General features: G+C 37.7%; 1 protein-coding gene and 1 long non-coding RNA gene across 3 annotated transcripts in view; one reads left to right on the top strand and one right to left on the bottom strand.

Moving 5' to 3' along the window:
* The window catches only part of LOC128247823 (uncharacterized), a 33825-nt gene extending 22135 nt beyond the window's left edge, over window positions 1-11690 (bottom strand). Inside the window, exon 1 of the long non-coding RNA XR_008264144.1 lies at window positions 11525-11690. This is a non-coding gene — a long non-coding RNA (uncharacterized LOC128247823). The remainder of the gene's footprint in view (window positions 1-11524) is intronic.
* LOC128247821 (uncharacterized) overlaps window positions 1-15000 on the top strand; it is a 97051-nt gene that overhangs the window by 73988 nt on the left and 8063 nt on the right. The window lies entirely within an intron of this gene.

Here is a 15000-nt window from a genome sequence, read left to right on the forward strand (position 1 = left end):
ACTTACCACACAGCCAGAAATTGACTTATTTTCCTAAGTTTTAACATCGTCTCCTTTGAAATAGCCACCTTGTGTAGCAGTACACCAGTCCCAGCATTCCTGCCACTTTTGGAATCTGGCCTGGAAGTAATTTTCCCTAAGCAAGTCAAGGACCTTCTGTGATTTGCTCTTCATCTCGAAAATGGTGTTAAAAGGTGACCTCTGAGCTGCATTTTCACCTTGGGGAAGACACGGAAGTTTGCAGGTGCTAAATCTAATGAATAGGGTGGATGCAGAAGCGATAACATGTTTTTGGCAAGAAACTCATGAGTAAGGGGAGCTCGGTGACAGAGTGCATTGTCCTCATGAAGAATCCAAACATTAGGATTACCTGCACAGAACCATACAACGGACCAGCAATAACAATAATGTTCTTTATTGTCCTCCAACGATCCTCATGCACAAGCTGATGAGTTTTCTCCACATTTCTGTGTGTGATGCTCATGACAGGTCTTCCAGATTGCTCATCATCTTCCAGGGACATTCTGTTGCTTTTGAAGCACCTGTGTCACTCAAAACATTGCGTACAACCCTTTGCCTCTTCAACATAAGCTTACCAAAGCATGCTCAATACCTCTGTTGCAGACTCCCCAAGTTTAATGCAAAATTTCATGTTGGCTCTTTGTTCCAACTTCCTGTTAATGACAAAAATCAAAGACTACAGCATACACATGATCTCCAAAACACAAATTTCATAACTTGCAAAGTAAACACAATGATATCACTACTATCTCTCACTGCACATGTAACTATGTGCTGCCATGTGTTGGCACACTACAGAACTAGTCTGGGAACTTTTTGAAGCCACCTCGTATATACATATACATATATACACATAAATACATACACACACACACACACATATATATCCAAAATGTACAGTATTACATATCCATCATGACTGATCTTACCAACCAATCGGTTTCACACTAGGAGTACAATGGAGTGTTATGTAACAATCTCATTATATAACCTTACACTCATCAGAATTAGCCAATATGGAAGGAAATATGGTGATATATATATGTATGTGTGTGTGTGTGTTTTACTGATTTACAGGCTTTTTCTGAGTTCAAATGCCTAGGAGGTCGACTTTGCCTTTCATCATTTTAGGAGTGATAAAACAAGTACCATTTGAGTACTGGGGTCGATGTAATAAAAATTACCTTTCCCTTGAACTTGTTGGCCTTGTACAAAACTTTGAAAACAATATTTATAGACTATAAATAGCTTTAAATCTGATTTTTCACTACGGACAAAGGTGTATATGTGATTTTCTGAAGATTTTCCCATCAGGGATCAAATCTAGGTAAATGTGTGTGTGTGTGCATACTGTATTTGTGTTCTCCACTACTGTTTAACAACTGGTGTTGGTTTGTTTATGCCCCTGTAACTTAGTGACTCAGCAAAGTAAAAAAAAAAAGTAAAAAGATAGAATAAGTACCAGATGTTAAAAAATATAAATACTAGGTTTAATCTGTTTGTCTAAACCCTTCAGGGTGGTGCCCCAGCTTGTTTACAATCTGATGACTGAAACAAAAGATAAAAGGCAAAAGATATGTGTGTGTGCGTGCATGTGCGTGCGTATGCATGTGTGTGTACGCATGCTTATAACAGTTTGAGCTAGTTGTGTGACTTACACAATAACTCCTCTGTTGTGTCCTCAAACATTTATTGTCTTTGTTATATGTGTGTCACAGATGGTAGGGCTAAGAAGGTGGTAGGCAACCAGAATCCTGTTGATAATGTAAAGCTATCAAAACCTAACATCTTTCAATTCATGGAGGCCACAAAAAAGATTTAACAGCAGAAACATTCAACTATATTTTCTTTGCACCTTTCTCCCTCTTTCCCTTCTTTCTAAATGTTTTTATTTTTATTTCTTCTAATATGCAAGCGGTATTATTTACCTTTCTCAGTTAGTCATGGTCTATCAGTTTTTATATGGACTGATTGCTTAAACTGATTAAATTAAATTAATGTATAAATTGATGCAGGCATGGCTAGGTGCAGGCATGGCTGTATAGTTAAGAAATTTGCTTCCCAACCACTTAATCTCAGGTTAGTCCCACTGCATGGCACCCTCGGCAAGTGCTCTCTTCTATAATCCCAGACCAGCTAATGCCTTGAATGAATTTGGGTAGAAACAAACTATGTAGGAGTTAGTGTTAGGGTTGCATTGGTCTGCCCTGTGCTGATCAAAGCCTCATCAGTGGATTTGTAAGACAGAAATTAGATGTTAAACAACAGCTCTAGCATACACTACAAGAATTTGTACATCCCCAGATCATCCCAGATCGAACAAACTTATACCAATCAATAGTTTTCAAGCTGTTACAGTTTTCTTTTGTTGAACTGGAGGACACCACCCATTTAGGATTGAGTTGCTGTCTTGCAAACTTTGACATATTTTCTGTTATTTTGTTCTATACAAACTGTATTTAATGTAGTTTCTGCAATCAAGGAGGATGGGGATCTTGGTTTTTGGCTTTCATTTCTTTCTTCTTATTCCATTTTTTGCATCTACCTTCTTTGGATTTTTCTTCTTATTTTTTTCCTATTTTCTCGTATTCCAGCATCTTTGTTTTTTAAAATATATCTAATACATAAATGGAGTCTGAAAAATTGCTTGGAGATACATGGTGTATTTTGTGCAGTATCATAAAAGTTTCATAAAAGCTCTTTTGCTATATGTGTAAAATTGATATTTATCTTTCACTGGATGGAGTACTTTTTTTTATTCTACTTATATTGAACCTATAAACTATACATGTATATATGTACATGTATATGTATATATTTATATATATGTATATATTAATCGAAGTGCATAATATTATATATCCATTATGGCGAATCTTACCAATTATTTTCACACTAGTTGTTCAACAGAGTGTTAGTCTGAGTGTTAGTCAGAGGTTGCCATTATGGAATGAAATATGGTGACTACACTCTATTGTTGGAGGAGGGTGTATTTGTGTGTACACACACACACAAATGTGTGTGTATATATATATATATATATTTAAAAAGAAAAGATTTAGATGTGGCTGTGTGGTTAAAAAGTGTTCTTCCCAACCATTTGATTTTGGGTTTAGACACTACGTGGCACCTTGAGCAAGTGTGTTGCTCATCCAAGATTAAACAAACTTATTCCAATCAATAATGTTCAAGCTGTGATCACCCTACCTTTGTTTAATGGGTACTATATCCACTATCTTAGACACATGTATCACCTTCCATTTTTCAGACTGTACAGTGTGATATGCAGGATTTGGCTGCAGGATGTACTATGCCTAGTGGTCCCTATCTTTGCATTGACACTACAAGAAATTAAACTTTTCTGTAAATAGACCAACTGTTGAATGGTTCATGGTATTCACTGAAAAACATATGTCGCACACATACACAAATGCATTTATAGCTGTTTGCCCTTTTAAACAGGAATCACCCAACCGCAATATGGGTGTGTCAATAATCTCTTTCTTCTCCTTCTCTGGGTTCATAAATGTTCTTACAAATAAGTACATGTGTATGTGTATATTTGTGTATGTTTTTTGTATACAAACATACACATATGAGCATAAGAAGTAAATAGACATGTCTATTTATTTACTTCTTCCCCATCCCTCTTTTTCTACAGATATATAAAGCTATGTCTGTCTGTCTGCCTGCCTATCTCTCTATCTATCTATCAAAATAATCAACAAGGATATCCTCTGGATATCCTTGTTGCTTATTTTGATTTTAATCACCTTATTTTGAAATGATATGGATAATACCGTACTAAATTCTGGTGCCTCAACTTAAGTACCATATTCATCTGAATTGAAATTTTTGTTGTATGTATATATATATATATACATAGGCACAGGAGTAGCTGTGTGGTAAGAAGCTTACTTCCCAACCACATAGTTCTAGGTTCAGTCCCACTACATGGCACCTTCGGCAAGTGTCTTCTACTATAGCCACAGGCTGACCAAAGCATTGTCAGTTGATTTGGTACATGGAAACTGAAAGAAGCCCATCATGTATATATATATATATATATGTATGTATGTATTTGTGTGTCTGTGTTAGTCCCTACACCATTGCTTGACAACTGATGTCGGTGTATTTACGTCCGTCCCCGTAAATTAGTGGTTCGGCAAAAGAGACCGATAGAATAAGTACTAGGCTTCCAAAGAAGAATAAGTCCTGGAGTCGATTTGTTCAACTAAAGGTAGTGTTTTAGCATGACCGCAGTCAAATGACTGAAACAAGTAAAAGAATAAAAAAATAAAAGAATATATGTTTTATATATAGTTAAGATATACATACATGTATATATATGTCTACAATATGATATATATATATATAAATATGATATATATATGTATATACATATGTTATATATATATATATATATATATATATATATATATATATCATCATCATCTATATATATCTACACTCTCTGAGTGGTTGGCATTATGAAGGGCATCCAGCTGTAGAAACTCTGCCAAATTAGATTGGAGCCTGGTGTTGCCATCCGGTTTCACCAGTCCTCAGTCAAATCGTCCAACCCATGCTAGCATGGAAAGCGGACGTTAAACGATGATGATGATCTATATATATATAACTACATATATATCATCATCATCCTTTAACGTCCATTGTCCATGCTGGTATGGGTTAGATAATTCTGCCGAGGTCAACTTTGCCTTTCATCCTTTCGGGGTTAATTATGATTTTATTCAACATATTCCACTCTCAGATTCACACACTCGTTCCAGTGGTCCTTCAGTTTTTCCAAGCCCTGTAAAAGAACTCAGAAGACTGGAGGCCTTTTGCAATACCATTAAAGCCAGGAATTTTCAGTACCACTTTGTATTCCTCAACCAACAAAGAAGCTTCTAAAAACATCAGCCAAATATCCCACAAATCAAGCCTTATTGTCTTAAAAAATAATTTAGATGATGCCGTTCTGTGTGCTTAGGAAAAGAGAGGTTGTCACAACTGAAATATTTTTGATTATAGACCTGCTAAATCAAGGCTAATCTGGGGCTAAACAAGTTGAGGCAAATTGGGCAACTCAGGCTGTCGTAATGATCTTTCTATTGTGGAAAATAGGGTGTTGGGCAGTTGCTATTCCTATCTTTGATAGGGATATCAGTCCCTCAAAAGGTTAACCTAAGCAGTTGCTGCTGCTGGTTCTAATTTTCAGCTGAGTGGACGAGGGTAGTGAAAAATAAAGGACCTTGCTCGAGGACACAATGCATCCCTTGATCTTGGTGGACTCAACAGAAGAAAGAATTGTCTATTTTAGTTGTTGTTGTTGGCACTCCGTTGCTTACGACGTCGAGGGTTCCAGTTGATCCGATCAATGGAACAACCTGCTCATGAAATTAACGTGCAAGTGGCTGAGCACTCCACAGACACGTGTACCCTTAACGTAGTTCTCGGGGATATTCAGCGTGACACAGTGTGACAAGGCTGGCCCTTTGAATTACAGGCACAACAGAAACAGGAAGTAAGAGTGAGAGAAAGTTGTGGTGAAAGAGTACTGCAGGGTTCGCCACCATCCCCTTGTGGAGCTTTAGGTGTTTTTGCTCTATAAACACTCACAACGCCCGGTCTGGGAATTGAAACTGCGGTCCTATGACTGCGAGTCCGCTGCCCTAACCACTGGCCATTGCGCCTCCACTGTCTATTTTAGTAAAAGAGAAATAACCAATCACACATCTGGCCATTGGTCTAGCAGTCACTGTGCTGGACAAAACGCTTAGTTCAAATTCCATCAAGCTTGACTTTGCCTTTCATCCTTTCAGAGTCGATAAAATAAGTACCAGTTGAACACTGGAGTTGATGTAAGGAAATTACTCCTTCCTACAACCTTGCTGACCTTGTGCCAAAATTTGAAACCAGTATGTCAGCCAGACTGCCAGTGCTTTAACCCTTTAGCATTCACATTATTCTATCAAAGGTATACTACTGGCACTCTTTCAGTTTTGACAACAAGAGTTCCAGTTGATCTGATGAACAGATCAGCCTGCTCATGAAATTAATGTGCAAGTGGCTGAGCACTCCATAGATGCATGTGCCCTTAACATTGTTCTCAGAGAGATTCAGCAGGACTCAGAGTATGACAAGACTGGCCCTTTAAAATACAGGTACAACTCATTTTTGTCAGCTAAGTGGATCGGAGCAATGTGAAATAAAGTGTCTTGCTCAAGGAAACAGTATATTGCTGGGAATTGAACCCATAACCTTACGATCATTAGCCAAATATCATAACCACTAAGCCATGTGCCTTCACTCTGTCAAAAGTAATGCTTATTTATCTGCGTTGTTTTGAATTAATCATGCATTATTTTGTAGCTTTGAGATTTTGATGAGGTAACTATTTATTTTTAAAATGATATTGTAGGGTTGGTGTAAAAGGCCACATCTGGCTTGTTTAAACATAAACAGGTTAAATATTTGGGCCAAATATTGTCAGTTTAAATGCTAAAAATCTAATCCATCACTCCATCAGTCTCTCAATCCACCAGTCTCTCAATCCACCAGTCTCTCACTTCATCAGGCCATTACTCCACCAGTGTATCAGTCCATCATTTCATCAGTCTGTCACTATATCAATCCATCGCTATATCAATCTATTAGTCCATTAATCCATTCATGAAACACTTCATTAACCCAGCAGCTTCCCTGGCTCATCTTTCATCAAACATTAGTCTATCAATCTAGTTGTTCAGCTGTCCAGAACCCCAATGATTCAACCACTCAACCAGCTAAAACAACATGAAATTTGGGGGAAATAAAACTAATGAGAACAAAGGCAGAAAATATGGTAGGACAAATATCCAATGTGGACAACAGCTGAACAAACACCTGGTCAGTCGAAAGTATAACCAGGTTTTCCTAAAAAAAAATACAATAGTTAGTTACAACAGATGTGAATTTAACTGTCTATCACCAATACACTCCTTCAACCATCACATTCTATCTTTGCTCCTTATTTCAGTCATAAATGTGGAGTTGTAAAAGTTTATAATCAATGTATTATCAATCAATATTTTTTTATTAGAAGAGGAAAATGGCGAGTGAGCTAACTCATAGGGAGCACTATAAACAATTAACTCATTATTATTGTACTCATTAAGATGGCATGTTAACTGAATCATTAGTGCATTATTATTTTGGTTCTTTACATTCTGAGTTCAAATCCTACTGGTCCAACTTTGTGTTTTGTCCTATCAGGATTGATAAAATATAATACCAGTTAAGTACTGGGGTCAATGTAATCAACTTGCTGCCTCCCATCATAATTGTTGGCCTGGTGCAAAATTAGAAAGCGTAATTATTATTATTATTATTATTATCATCATCATCATATAGGTGCAGGAGTGGCTGTGTGGTAAGTAGCTTGCTTACCAACCACATGGTTCCGGGTTCAGTCCCACTGCGTGGCACCTTGGGCAAGTGACTTCTACTATAGCCTCAGGCCGACCAAAGCCTTGTGAGTGGATTTGGTAGACGGAAACTGAAAGAAGCCCGTTGTATATATGTATATATATATATGTGTGTGTTTGTGTGACTGTGTTTGTCCCCCCAACATCGCTTGACAACTGATGGTGGTGTGTTTACGTCCCCGTAACTTAGCGGTTTGGCAAAAAGAGATTGATAGAATAAGTACTAGGCTAACAAAGAATAAGTCCTGGGGTCAATTTGCTCGACTAAAGGCAGTGCTCCAGCATGGCCACAGTCAAATGACTGAAACAAGTAAAAGAGTATCATTATCAAGGCAGTGAGCTGGCAGAGTTATTGGTGTGCTGGACAAAATACTTAGTGGTATTTTATCCGTCTTCATGTTTTGAGTTCAAATTCTGCTGAGGTCAACTTTGCCTTTCATCCTTTCGGAGTCGATAAAATAAATACCAGCTGAGTACTGGGGTCGATGTAATCGATTATCCCTCTCCTCCAAAATTTCAGGCCTTGTGCCTGTAGTAGAAAGGATTATTATTATCATTATTAAGGAGGTGAGCTGGCAGAATTGTTAGCATGCTGTGAAATGCTTAGCAGTATTTCATCCATCGCTACATTCCGAGTTCAAATTCCACCAAGATCAACTTCACCTTTCATTCTTTCGGGGTTGATAAATTAGGTACCAGTGAGACACTGGGGTTGATGTAATTGACTAGTCCCCCTCCCTGCAAATTTCAGGCCTTTTTGCCTTTAGTAGAAAGGATTGTTGTTGTTTTTATTTCATATACATACAAACGTAAATCTGATGAACATATATATTCTTTGTAACTAAATTAGGTCATGTTAAACGAAGAACTTTTCCCCTCTAATCAATTTTGACCAATGAACAACTTGAAAATGTTTAAGGGTTAGCTTATTCTCATTAAGCTCTTAGTGCAATAGGCTAGAACAATCTGTTCATGATTTGTGGAAAAAATGTGGATTAGATTTCGAATCCTAGCTCAGAAAGTTGATAGCTGTCTGACACACTGTTGCATCGCACGTTCGACATACGATATAACAAGATAATAAATCATATCTTCGCAAATTGTTCTACTCAAGATACACAATACTCTTAATCACACTTGACAATATGCAACTCTTAGCTTTACACAGCTCTTTTTCATTTAATTGGCCACTGTGGGCCCAACACAGAGGGGACAAACAAGGACAAACAACACAAAGACATAAACAAATGAATGAAATGAATTATATAATTAATGAAGGTGTAATGGCTACTTGAGCCCTACTCTCAAGTAGTACCATTTAACTATTTTTTTACATCAATGTTTATCAATTTTAAATCAAATTAAAATTTACCATATTAGATCATATATTGTCTCAAGTTCTCATATTCCATCACGGGAGGTAGAGAATCAAATCTCACCTCCGGTACTGGTGAGTCTATGTCATTGCCAAAAATTCCTTTTAGTTTTTATAACTGTTCATATCTATTAGTATGCATTTCGTGCCTGACATGCACCACTCTACAAGCATTTCAACTCCTATTGCTGATTTGATTTTTGAAATTCATTTCTTAATGGCCATGCTTGTCATATCATCATCATCATCATCATCATCGTTTAACGTCCGCTTTCCATGCTAGCATGGGTTGGACGATTTGACTGAGGACTGGTGAAACCGGATGGCAACACCAGGCTCCAGTCTGATCTGGCAGAGTTTCTACAGCTGGATGCCCTTCCTAACGCCAACCACTCATATATATAGGTTATCAAATATGCCCTATTTCTGTGACTGGCCTGTGAGGCTTGTGTGTCTGCTTATGTATCTATATGTGTTTCTGTTAGTGTATCCTTATCTGGCAATTCTGGGTAGTTTGAGATGTTTGTGGTTTTCTTGGGTGTTTGCAGCAGTGTGGTAGACTGTGTGGGTGTGTTTTCTATATTTTTTCTCTGTGTATTGGGTGCTTGTGTGTTACCTGTTTCTTTCTTCTTCTTGTTCGGGTTCTTCGGGGGAATTTTTTAGTTCCTTTCTCTTTCTGCTTTTTACCTCTTGAAATTCTTCATCTGTACTTTCCATTTTTGTTTCTTCCACAGTTTCCTCTGTCCTCTCGTCTTTGTTGCTGTTCTCTTCTTGCTCCTCCTCCGCTAATGTCTGGTTGTTTAAAAGGGGGTAGCTCTCCTTTATGTTCCCCCTCTTTCTCCACCATCGCTCGCAGTTTCACTTTTTCTGGCAGCTCGATTTCTTCCATAATTTCTTGCAAGTCTTGTGAGGTGGTCTGGATTATAACTTCCAGGCCATGTCCCCACCAGTTCAATTGCTTTGTCCAACTCACTTGCAGTATATTTGGGTCATCTTTTGTCCCCGTCAAAATTGCTGCAAGCAACCACATCTCAACGATCTCAGGGGGCACCCTGCCAATCCTTACTCTCGCCACTTGTTTACCGAGATAGGTTGGTTGGAGTGCCCATTCTTCTGTTCTCAATGTTGTAGCGGAGTGCTTTATTGCCTCCTCTACAGTAGCAAAGTGCACTTCCACTGTGCCAAATTTTCTCCCTCTACAAAAAAATTGAATGTCGTTCCTTATTTCTTTCAGGCCCTCCTCTATGGCTTCTTCACTTGCCATCTGTATTTTCTTACTCGTAACTGACAGCGTTCTGAACACCACCATTTTTTCGTTTTTCATTATTGTTACATCTTCCGGGGGAGTCAACTTCAGTTTTGACTCCTTTCTCTGAATTAATTCCTTGCTTCTTTTCAATATGTCTAAATCCATCTGTACTTCTTCCACTTCCAGCCGGTTAATGGCTGTAACATTTTTGAAGCTTGCTACCGAAGCATAGCTCCTGGCTCATGTTTGCTCGGGTGCCTGCACCACTTCCATAGCTTAATGCTATTTTCGCCCCTGATGGGGAAGAAAACAAAAACAAGGCAAACGACAATTAGTCAGCAAAAGTTCAACAGAACCTTCAACAAAAGATAACTTATTTGTAACAGTATCACAAGTGATTCAACATAGAACAACACAGTTCTTTATACAGCTCGCCAAATGTCTCTGCTCATATTCATTTATATTGTGGCACAGTCCATTAGGAGCCAACCAAATAAAGGTGTTCTAGTCCCCCCCCCCCGCGCACAAACACACATGCATATGTTCTCCACTAAGCCCACGTTACATTTCCCCTTCTTTTAAAACTCCTTTTTAACACACACTGCATATAGTGTCTGATATGGGTCTGGTCTAAAACCTTTTTACAACTGACCAATGATGGGCACTTTTTCTAAGCAATACTTTCAATCAACAACTCTCTACATTAACTGTTTAAGACTTTTTGATAGACAATACCCTTCATATCCCATCAAACACAGGACAACATTTTACAGTTGTAGTCCTAATTTGGGTGCTAACCATTGTCATTTTTATTGGATACTAGCAGACATACCAGGCCTTGCTCGGGATTAAAATGGCATAGATTTTTATTGCTTTACTTGTTTTAGTCATGTGACCGCGGCCATGGTGGAGCACCGTCGTTGGGCGAATGTAAACACAGCAACATCAGTTGTCAAAGAATGGTGGGGGTGCATATAAGCCCTCGACAGAGAAAATAATGCTTTCCCATGCACGTGTGACGCGAATCCACATCCCTTTGTTAACATGACTGTGTGTGTTACCTTCACACACGGATAGGAAAGCCTTGCTTTATATATATCTATATAATTCGAAAACATGAACAGTTTCGTAACATTGTTTACAAAATAATAGGTGAGCAACGTATGGTTTTGGAATGAAAAACACGTATTACAGGGTGGCTAGTTACGAAAGTTGGAAATAGAACCTGCTCATGTGTATTTCAGGCCGATATTATGTTTTGTAGTTGAGACATATAAATAGTAATTAAGCATCCATTTATATTGGTAGCGTTTATATAGTTTTTTGGGGAAAGTTAGGAGGAATATATAAACAGAAAATGTATTTGTAATTGAATGCGTGTTAGTAAAATTTCAGTAAACCTCTCACCTTGAAAGCAGGATATGTAAATATTTACATTTAGCTGGACACTTAGTAAACCATTAGCACGTGGTTTACATAGAATTACTATAACGTAGGTTATCTTCCTTTTGTTTATGTAGAATGTCGTGGTAAACCCATAAACTGCAATAGGCCACTTCAGTGGCCAACGTGACAGTGCGATAGGCCACCTCAGTGGCCAGTGCGATAGGCCACGTGCATGGCCACGGAAGTAGGGCATGATCTGACCTAATTTTGATGACGTATAATGTATGCACACAATACCCTTTCACCCCAGAAACAGCGTAGCCAATCACAGAAGGTGTTAAGAAACACTGAGTATTTTTTCGAGTGATAGATCGATGTTGATCTTTACCTAAAATAAGCTCAGCAGTTCGTGTTACATACAACAAAATCCCAGCAGTTTATGGGTTAATTCCCAAACAGAAGAAAATGCCGAAATTGACTCATTTTAGCAAAGTTGTGAATAGAACCTGCTCATGTGTGTTTCAGGCCCATATTGTGTTTTGTAGTTGAAACATATAAATACTAATTAAGCGTCCATTGATATTGGTAGGGTTTTTTTGTAGTTCATGAGTATTTCGTTAGTAAACGGGGTATATTAAAAAATACATAAAATGGCACTTTCCAAATAATGGAAACCTTCTTAAAATTGTTGTCTGGAATATTATTATTAGTTATTGGTAAACTTCTCACCTTGAAAGCAGGATATGTAAATATTTACATTTAGCTGGACACTTCGTAAACCATTAGCACCTGTTTGACATTGATTTGTTGTAACGTAGGTTATCTCCCTTATGTTCATATAAAATGTGCTGAATTCCCCAAAATAATAAGAAAATGCCAAAATTGACCCCTATTGTTATCTTTGTCGCTCTCTCTCTCTCTCTTTGCACCGTCACTAGAAGGGGACTTAACTCATGTTTGCAAATAATGGCGACTTTAAATTGTTAGAATTTATGGTTTAAAATTATTTTAAAGGCAAAAATTCACGTGTTAGGAAGCAACAAAAAGAAAAAAAGGGCCGATTCCAGGCATTTTCGACCATGAAGAATCCCATTGGTGCGACTCCCAGATTGCTATCTTGTAAGGTGTAGATTTCTATAGATGCAACACATACATACACACACACACTCACAAACTCACCTATACTATAAGTATAGATAGATAAGTACAGAAAATCCACTTTTCACCATTTGTGAAGGTTTCATCCAGGTTTGGTAGCAAATCTACTCTTCAATGATGAGCAGAGAACAGCTTTTTGATTAAGCTGAGAAGCAGTCAGATAATGAGGTATCCACTGACTAAGTTTAGACACTGTTCTTAGTTCATAAAAATGCTTTATATTTGAAGTGTGACTTCAGTTGAATTGTTTTACTAATTTTCATTCAGTTTGCTTTTGATTTTCCTCTGCAGTTTTCAGATACTCAGTATGGACAGAACCCATCGTCCAGATTGAGGAGAAACTGCATAAGAAAAATTTCCTGAGTGAAAGTGACCATGCTATCATTGGCATGTCTGAACACTTGGAGTTTGTTTCCATAGACAATGAAATATTTCTTGTTGCTTAAGTGACCATACTATCGTTGGCATATCTGGGCACTTGAAGTTTCATTTCCATAGACTGAATGAATATTTCTAGCTGCTTAAATAACCATATTATTGTTGGCTTGTTTGGACACTTGGAGTTTCATTTTCATACACAAAACAAATATTTCTAGCTGCTTCCATTGCTGAAGAGCTCTTTTTAACTCACACAGCACATAGTGCCTGATATGGGTCCGATCTAAAAACGCATCTTTGTATGTATGTATGTATGTATGTATGGATGGATGGATGTATGTATGTATGGATGTATGTATGCATGCATGCATGCATCATCATTTAATTTTCATTGTTCATGCTGGCATGTGTTGCCTGTGTGTGTGTGATCATATACTTGTCACAGTTTTTGAGCATAAAGATTAACATTTACAGCATGACCATCTGAGACATGCTCAAAGTGCAACACCCCCTCAAAATACACTTGACTTTCTCTTCAAATAACCCTTGTTTGAAAACAGGTTCTGAAGCTGGCAGAAATGAAGCCACTGATTTCTCTTATTAGGATTATGGAAACAAATGCATTTTTCATCCCCAGTTACAATTTAACACCAAAATAGGCATTCAATGATTTGTCAGCAGTTGTTTGCAAATGCCTCCCCTTGTAAACATAAGGACACAGGAAATGTGTCAAGGCCGACAGGAAGCGGTGTAGTTTACTAGGTCTAACCAACAGTAGTATTATTCCCTTCAGAGGACTGTCACATTAAGTTGACAGCATACAACTACTTCATCATATCACTACTGCATAAATCTCTCTGAGAGATTTAGAAATGTATTATTTCTAAATTTGAAATCAGTGAATGTATTTCACTAGAATTATATGTTTACAAGAGTTTGACAGGCATCTTCGACTAGCAGGTCATACTTTTCCAGACTGATGACGAGAAAAGACTCAGAGACATGTCTTTGGATGCGGGCTTAGCTGGGTGGAGGTGCTTGTCTCCCCCTTGTAAACATAAGGACACAGGAAATGTGTCAAGGCCGACAGAAAGCGGTGTAGTTTCCTAGGTTTAACCAACAGTAGTATTATTCCCTGTCACATTAAGTTGACAGCATACAACTACTTCAAACAAGGCACATTCGCGAAATTAAAAATATAAAATGGTGACAATTTACCCATCACACATATCTATATACATACATGCATACACACAAACATACATATGCAAATGTAAACTGTGTGTGAATCCATCATACTTTTGTTCATTTACTGAAGTGATAACAAATGTAAAATACATATATAACATATATACATATACACATATACATATCTATCTATCTTTCTATCTATCTATCTACACACACACACATATATATATATATATATATATATGATGAGCTTTCACACAGTTTGCATTTACAAAAACTCGCAAGGCACTAGTTGGACCTGTGGATGTTGTAGAAGACCCTTACTCAAGGTGCAATGCTGTAGGACCGAACCCCAAACCAAATGGTTGCAAAGTAAACTTAATCACACAACCATGTCAGAGGCTATAGTGATATTTTCACTGGTGCCCTGATAGTTTAAAAGGTTACATGAATGCTACCAGGAAATAAGTAGTATCATAAAATAAGTATTAAAACAGTGGGAGTGATTCATTGGAATACACATGTCTCCTAATAAATGATTTTAGTAATCAAGTGAGTATCTGGTTACCAAGTAGACCTGTACTGGGCTGACAGTGTTCAAAGACAAAATCAGATCGACCAACTCTGCAATAGTACGCAGCAGCTATTTCGAAGGCAACACATGTTACTTGTTGACGTGACAGAAATCAAAGTTACTACCACCACCACCACCACTCATTGATTAGTGGTCAACCTACATGGTTTAATTATAGTCAAATCTTTTTGATGTT

This window comes from Octopus bimaculoides, chromosome 5, assembly GCF_001194135.2.
Source record: "Octopus bimaculoides isolate UCB-OBI-ISO-001 chromosome 5, ASM119413v2, whole genome shotgun sequence".
Taxonomy (NCBI): domain Eukaryota; kingdom Metazoa; phylum Mollusca; class Cephalopoda; order Octopoda; family Octopodidae; genus Octopus; species Octopus bimaculoides.